We start from the raw sequence: 8,146 nt of genomic DNA, 5'->3' as shown, positions 1-8,146 counted from the left end.
TGACTACTCATGTATAATTTATATTGAATCACTTGAGTTCTTGGGGATGGGGAGGTGGGGAGGGAGGGAGGAAGAGAAGTTGGAACACAAAGTTCTAAAAAATTGATGTCAAAATTTGTTTTTACATGTAATTTGGAAAATAAAATTCTAAACAGAAAAAAAAATTTTTTTTAAATTTTCATTAGGGAGATTGACCTATAAGTTTCTTTCTCTGTGATTGCTCTTCCTGGTTCAGGTATCAGCACCATATTTGTCTCATAAAAGGAATTTATCAGGATTCCTTCTTCACCTATTTTTCCAGATAGTTTGTAAAGTATTGCAAATAATTGTTCTTTAAATGTTTGCTAGAATTCACTTGTAAACCCATCTGGGCCCTGCAGATTTTTTTCTTAGGGAGTTCATTGATGGGTTATTGAATTTCTTTTTCTAAAATGGGCTTATTTGAGGATTTTATTTCCTCTTCTGTTAATCTGTGTAGTTTGTATTTTTGTAGATATTCATCCATTGCATTTAGATTGTCAAATTTCTTGGCATGAAGTTGGGAAAAATAGCTCCTAATTATAGTTTTAATTTCCTCTTCATTGGTGGTGAGTTCACCTTTTCCAGTTTTGATGCTAGTAATTTGGTTTTCTTCTTTCTTTTTTTTTTTTTGGGGGGGTACCCAAGGCTTTTATTAACGACTCGACAGGGCCAGGCCCGCCCCGCCCCCGCCCCGAGGAAGGAGCCACAGCTTCAGGGACACGACTGCGAGGTTTCGTCGTGCTCCCCGTCATGGATGCTCCAGATCCCTGGGGACGGACAGCTCATCACGGCGCGTCCTGCGCGGGCGTCCTCAGGCCCACTGCTTCTTAAGCTCCTCCACCACCTGCCCGGGCTCAGGGAACTTCAGTTTCCGCGAGGGGCCCTTCTTGATCCCGCTCCAGAGCTCCGCTCAACTGCCGTCCAGCGGCTGCAGCGTCACCTCGAAGGTGCTCCGGCGGAGTTTGCCGGGGTTCAGCAGCACGGGCAGCCCCGGGCGGGCGAGGCGCAGCGCCTGGCCCACGGCCTCCGAGTGGCGCGCGTACACGCGACAGCTTTGGCAGTGCTTGATGACCACGCGGGCCTCTCCCGCGCCCGCATCTCCGCCGCTCTGGGCCAACTTCTCCGGCTTCTCGGCTTCCCCGTCCGCCATCACGTCCGCCTTGCGCTTCCTCCCGCGAGGAGCCATGGCACCCGGGCCCTGGGAGGCGCGTGGGTACCAAGCACGTGTAGATGGCCGAGTCGGAGTCCCCGCGCCGCCGAGCTTAGCGACCCGGAACTCGAGTCTTCTTTTTTGTTTGTTTGTTTTAAATCAAATTAACCAAAGGTTTATCTGTTTTATTGGGTTTTTTTAATAGAACCAGCTTAGTTTTATTTATTAATTTTATAGGTTTCTTACTTTCAATTTTATTTCTCTCTCCTTTAAGTTTAAGAATTTCTAATTTGGTGTTTAATTGGGGATTATGAATTTGTTCTTTTTCTAGCTTTTTTGGTTGCATGCCCAAATCATTGATGTCCTCTTTCTCTATGTTATTCATGTAAGCATTTAGAGATGTAAAATTTCCCCTAAGAAATGTTTTAGTTACATTCCATAAGTTTTGGTATATTGTCTCATTAGTGTCATTCACTTGGATGAAGTTATTGATTGTTTCTATGGTTTGTTGTTTAACCCACTCATTCTTTAGGATGAGATTATTTAGTTTCCAATTTATTTTTGGTCTATCTTTCCTTGGCCCCTTATTACATTTAATTTTTTATTGCATCATGATCTGAAAAGGATGCATTTATTGTTTCTACCTTTCTTCATTTTACTGTGAGGATTTTATGCCCTAATACATGGTCAATTTTTGTGTATGTACTATTTACTGCTGAGAAAAAAATGTATATTCTTTTCTATCCTCATTCAGTTTTCTCCAGAGGTCTATCATATTTAATTTTTCTGAAATTCTATTCACCTCTTTAACTTCTTTCTTATTAATTCTGCGGATAGATGTATCTATTTCTGAGAGGGAGAGATTGAGGTTCCCCACTAATATGGTTTTATTGTCTATTTCTTTTTTTTTTTTCAGGGCAGTGAGGGTTAAGTGGCTTGCCCAGGGTCACACAGCTAGTAAGTGTCAAGTGTCTGAAGCTGGATTTGAACTCAGGTCCTCCTGAATCCAGGTCCAGTGCTGTATCCACTGTACCACTTACCTTCCCCCAGTCTATTTCTTCTTGTAACTCACTTAACTTCTCTAAGAATTTCAATGCTGTACCACTTGGTGCATACATGTTTAGTATTTATATCACTTCATTGTCTATGGTACCTTTTAGCAAGATGTAGTTTCCTTCCTTATCTCTTTTAATTAGGTCAATTTTTGCTTTTTCTTTGTCTGAGGTAAGAATTGCTACCTGTATTTTTTTTTTTTACTTCAGCTGAAGCATAATATATTCTGCTCCTGCCTTTTTCCTTTACTTTGTGTGTATCTCTCGGCTTTTAATGTGTTTCTTGTAGACAACATATTGTTGGATTCTGGTTTTTAATCCACTCTGCTAACTGCTTCCATTTTATAGGAGAGTTCATTTCATTCATATTAACAGTTATCATTACTAACTGTATATTTTCCTTTATCCTATCCCCCCCCCTTGTTTGTACTTTTCTCTTTCCTCTTCCCCTGTCCTTTCTCACTAGTGTTTTGTTTCTGGCCACTTTAGTCTACTTTACCTTCTTTCAGCCCCAACTCCCTTTTGTCCTTTTCCCTTTCAGTTTTTAGTTTTCCCTCCCTTCTATCAGTTTCACCTCCTTTTTGTCCTTTCCCCTTTTCCCTCCCAGTTTTATCCTTCCTTCTATCAGCACCCCACCCTTTTCTCCCCTTTCCCCTTTTATTTCCCCATAGGGCAAGATAAAATTCTATACCCAGCTGACTGTGTAAGTTATTCCCTCTTTCAACCAAATCAGATGAGAGTAAGGTCAAAACAATGCTTACCCCTTCTTTCTTTCTCTCTCTTGTAATAAATAGGTCTTTTGTGCCTCTTCAGGTGATGTGATTTATCCAATTCTGCCTTCCCTTTCCTCTTCTACCAGTATAATCCTTTTTTGTTACCCTTTAAGTTTTTAAAAATATCATCACATCACAATCCACTTATACCCACACCTTTTGTCTTTGTGTACTCCTCCTATCTACCTTAATAAAGGTATAGTTCTCAAGAGTTACACGTATCTTCTTCCCATGTAGGTATGCAAACATTTTAACCTTATTGAGTAACATGGTTTTTATCTCTCTTTTTTACCTTTTCTTGCATCTCTTGAGTCTTGTATTTGTAGACTGAAATTTCTGTTCAGTTCTGGGCTTTTCATTAGGAGAGTTTTAAAGTCTCCTATTTCATTGAATGCCCATCTTTTCTCCTGAAAGATTATGATTAATTTTGCTGGGTGGTACATTCTTGGTGGAATCTCAGTTCCTTTGCCCTCTGGAATATCCTATTCCATGCCCTCTGATTCTTTAATGTTGAAGTTGCCAAGTCCTATATAATTCTGATTGTTGTTCCATGATATTTAAATTGTTTCTTTCTGGCTGCTTGCAGTATTTTCTCCTTTACTTGATAATTTTTAAATTTAGCTATGATATTCCTTGGCGTTTCCCTTTTGGGATTTCTTTCAGGAGGTTATTGATGAATTCTTTCAATGACTACTTTTTCCTCGAGTTTTAAGACATCTGGCAGTTCTTGATAACATCATGAAATATGCTGTTTAGGCTCTTTTTTTGATCATGTTCCTCAGGTAGTCCAATTTTTCAAAGGTTGTCCCTCCTCAATCTATTTTTCCAGGTCTGTTTTTTTCTGAAGAATTATTTTATATTTTCTTCTATGTTTATAGTCTTTTGATTCTGCTTTACTTTCTCCTGTGTCTCATTGAGTCATTAGCTTCCATCTACCCAATTCTGATTCTTAAGGAATTATTTTCTACAGTCAGCTTTTATACCTCCTTTTCTATTTGGCCAATTGCATTTTTTAATGATTTGTTTTCCTTAGTCAATTTTGGTCTTTTTCCCAAGCTATCGACTCTCTCTTGCATAACTCTCAATTCTTTTCTCAATTTTTCTTCTAGCACTCTTATTTGCTTTATAAAATCCCTTTTGAGCTCTTCGAAGTGGGCTTATTGGTCTAGAGACCAATTCTTCTTTCCCTTTAAGGCTTCACATGTAGGTGTTTTATCATTGTTGTCCTCCTCTGAGTTTATGTTTTGATCCTCCCTTTCACCATAGTAATTGTCAATGGTGAGAGTTCTTTTTTGTTTCTTATTCATATTTTAGCCTCCTTTGTGCCTTTTAAGGTTCAGTTCTTCTCCTAGGATACAACGTGCACTGTCCCAAGCTTCTTTTGCTGGGGGTTGGGAGCCTGGGGCCAGATCACCAACCTTCTGCTCTGAAGTGTCACCAGCTTTCAGGTTGCTCACTACGCTGGAGTGGCCCAACCTAGTTGGGTCTGTTGGATAGCAGATACCCCAGCTGGCAGATTGCCTTCCATATTGGGGCTGGAGGCCTCACAACTGGTCTGCTGTACCACTAACTTGCTGACCTAGGAGCTGATCTGAGCTGTGACCAAGAGCCTTTTCCTGGCTTGCCCAGACACCCTCTGTGCTGAACTGTGCTCTTTTTACCCAGATGAAACAGACCTTTTCTCTTCTAGGTTATCTTAAATTGGAAGATTGTTTCATTCTGGTTTTTTTTGTAGTTCTTGCAGGTCCAAAATCTGTTGAGAGGCTTAATTTAATATTGTTTCTGTGGGAAATTTGGGAGAGCTCAGGCAGCTTTCTGGTTTTACTCTGCCATTTTGGCTGATGGTTCACTTTTAGATATGTTGAGTTTGAGGTGTGGGCTTCTTAGTGAGCTTTCCAATCTCACTACCAAATTGTAGTTGAAAATATAGAATTGGAGCTCTGAGCAGCAGTTTGGAGGTTGAGATGTAGACTTGGGAGTATCTGCATAGATGGGATAATTGTAGCCATGAGAATAACTGAGAAAACCAAGTGAGAGAGAAGAGGGCTCAGGATGGATCCTTTGGGTATTTACACATTTAAAGAAAGAAGAGTATAAGGATCCAAGGAAAGAGCCAGAGGAAAGATCATTGAGGTAGGATGAGAAGCAGGAAAGTGCAGGTGTCACAGAAATGGAGGAAGGAGAGAGCACATGAAGAAGAGATGTGGTGGTCCACAAGGCCTAATGCTGCAGAGAAGTCTGGGGGGGATAATGACAGAAAAGACTAAACGATTTAGTGATAAAGATTTATTAGTTACCTTGGAGAGAGTTGTTTTGTAAGATTGGTAGAAGCAGAAACCACTGTGAATTTTAAGGATTAGAGGAGAAAGTGGATAGTGAGTACAGAAAATTCTTTCCAGTAGTAACTATTATATAACAGGGACTAACACATGCTCAGAGGGTATTCTACCCATAAAGATCTTGGAAAGCCTACTTCTGGGAAAGTTGTAATGATATGTAATGTAATTACCTTGAAGAGACTTGAGCATGTTTAGACATTCTATAAGTGGTTATAATCTACTAACCATATGGTTAGGAGAAACCTTTTCTATTGGCTGCAAAGCCAAAACTAGAACTGGCTTCAAAAAGCAGTAGTGACCAGAACTTTCATAACTTTTTCTCCTCTGCTATTAACTGTTAGTTTGAAAACTTAATTGATGGCATCTAGTGAGAAACAATACTGTAAAGACCTTATATTCTTCTCACTGAGCCTACCTTGTCAAGGTACTGTGGTTTTTATTTGTGTTCTTTTCCATTTTAGGTGAAGGGATTGGAGTCTCCAACTTGTTAAGTTTTGAAATGTCAGGAGAAACAAATCCTGACATCTCAATATTCAGATTTTACAGACAGCCCAGTATTGATGCCTTATGAAGCAAGAAGTGGTCCAATCCACGGTAGCTGATAGGGCTCATCCCACAAGGATGACCAATTTGGATATGAACTTGGGGAGACCAATATAATGTAGAAACTATACTAAGAATTAGTCTACTCTTTTTTTTTTGCAACAACAAACATTTATTTTATTTTTTCCAGTTACATGTAAGGGTAGTTTTCAACATTCATTTTCATAAGATTTAGAGTTCCAAATTTTTCTCCCTCCCTCCCTTCCCACCCCACCTCCACAAGACATCAATCAATCTGATATAGGTTATATATGTACAATCCACTAGTGCTTTTTTTAATCAGTTCTTTCTATGGGGGTGGATAGTATGCTTCCTCATTAGTTCCTTGGGATTGTCTTGGATCATTGTATTGCTGAGAGTAGTTGAGTCATTCACAATTGCTCATCAAACAATACTGCTGTCACTATGCACAATGTCCTCCCAGTTCTTCTCACTTCACTATACATCAGTTCATATGAATCTTTCCAGGTTTTTCTGGGATCATCCTGTTTGTCATTTCCTATAGCACAATACCATTCCACTACAATCACATACCACACCTTCTTCAGTCATTCTTCAATTGATGGACATTCCCTTGATTCCTAATTCTTAGTGACCACAAAGAGTTGATATAAATATTTTTTGTACAATTCCCCCCACCTTTTCTCTTTTTCATGATTGCTATTGTTAACTGTTTCTCTCTATCCTATTCCCTTCCCCATACTTACTCTATTAGCTATCTTCTTTCACCATATCCCTCTTCAAAAGGGATCTGCTTCTGTCTTTCCCCTCCCCCAATCTGCCCTCCCTTCTTTTGCCCCTTTCTCTTTATCCCCTTCCGCTCCTCTTTTCCTGTTAGAGTAAAATAGATTACTCCACCCAATTGAATGTGTATGTTATTCCCTCCTTGAGCCAATTCTGATGAGATTGAGGTCTTTTAGCCAAGTCTGATGAGTGTTAGGCTCATTTCCTGCCCAGATTAAATAGATTACTCCACTCAATTGGGTATGTGTGTGTCAATCCCTCCTTGAGGCAACTCTGATGAGTTTAAGGTCTTTGAGCCTATTATGATGAGTGTAAAATTCATTTACTGCCCTGTTCCTCCCCCAACTCTTTCCCCACTCCATAAGCCCTTTCCTGTTTCTTTCATGTGGGATTTCACCTCATGCTACTTATGCCCTTCCTCCTCCCCCAGTGCATTCCTCTCACCCCTCAGTTTAACCTTAAAGATGTCATCATGGGGCAGCTAGGTAACACAGTGGACAAAGCATCCACCCTGGACCCAGGAGGATCCCAGCCGAAAGCTAGCCTCAGACACAATACAGTCACCCACTGCACGACCCCAGGTATGTCCCCCAACTCCAATTTTTTTATGGTTCTCTAGGGTCTTGTATTTGAAAGTCAAATTTGCCATTCAGTTCAGGTCTTTTCATCACAAATACCTGAAAGTCCTCTTTTTCATTGAAGTCCCATTTTTTTCTTCTGAAAGATTATGCTGAGTTTTGCTGGGTAGGTGATTCTTGGTTGTAATCCCAATTCCTTTGCCCTCTGGAATATCATATTCCATGCCCTCCGGTTCTTTAATGTAGAAGCTGCTAGATCTTGTGCTATCCTGACTGAGGCTTCACAGTATTTGAATTCTTTCTTTTTGGCAGCTTGCAATCTTTTCTCCTTTACCTGAGAGCTCTGGAATATGGCTATAATATTCCTGGAAGTTTTACTTTTGGGATCTTTTTCAGGAGGTGATTGATGGATTCTTTCAATTTCTATTTTACCTTCTGCTTTTACAATATTAGGGCAATTTTTCCCTGACAATATCTTGGAAGATGGTGTCTAAGCTCTTTCCTTGATCATGGTTTTCAGATAGACCAATAATTTTCAAATGATCTCTCTTGGACCTATTTTCCAGGTCAGCAGTTTTCCCAAGAATATTTTTCACATTGCCCTATATATTTTTTATTCATTTGGATTTGCTTTATGGTGTCTTGGTTTCTCATAAAGTCACTAGCTTCCATTTGTTCAATCCTCATTCTTAGGCAATTATTTTCATCAGAGAGCTTTTGTACCTACTTTTCCATTTGGCCAATTTGGCTTTTCAAGCTGTTGACTTTTTTCTCATGTCTTTCCTGCATCACCCTCACTTCTCCTTCTATTTTTTCATCTACCTCTCAAACTTTATCTTCAAAGTCCTTTTTTGAGTGCCTCTGTGGCCTGAAACCAATTCATATT

The 8,146-nt window shown here is 39.7% G+C and overlaps 1 pseudogene; it reads right to left on the bottom strand.

Annotated features, from left to right (window-relative positions):
• Window positions 1-832: 832 nt before the first annotated feature.
• On the bottom strand, window positions 833-1,207 carry LOC122752479 (annotated as a pseudogene).
• Between the last annotated feature and the right edge of the window lie 6,939 nt (window positions 1,208-8,146).

The sequence above is a fragment of the Dromiciops gliroides genome, chromosome 4 (assembly GCF_019393635.1).
Source record: "Dromiciops gliroides isolate mDroGli1 chromosome 4, mDroGli1.pri, whole genome shotgun sequence".
Taxonomy (NCBI): domain Eukaryota; kingdom Metazoa; phylum Chordata; class Mammalia; order Microbiotheria; family Microbiotheriidae; genus Dromiciops; species Dromiciops gliroides.
Note: the sequence above shows the minus strand (reverse complement) of the source record. Positions and strands in the feature narration are given on the sequence as shown.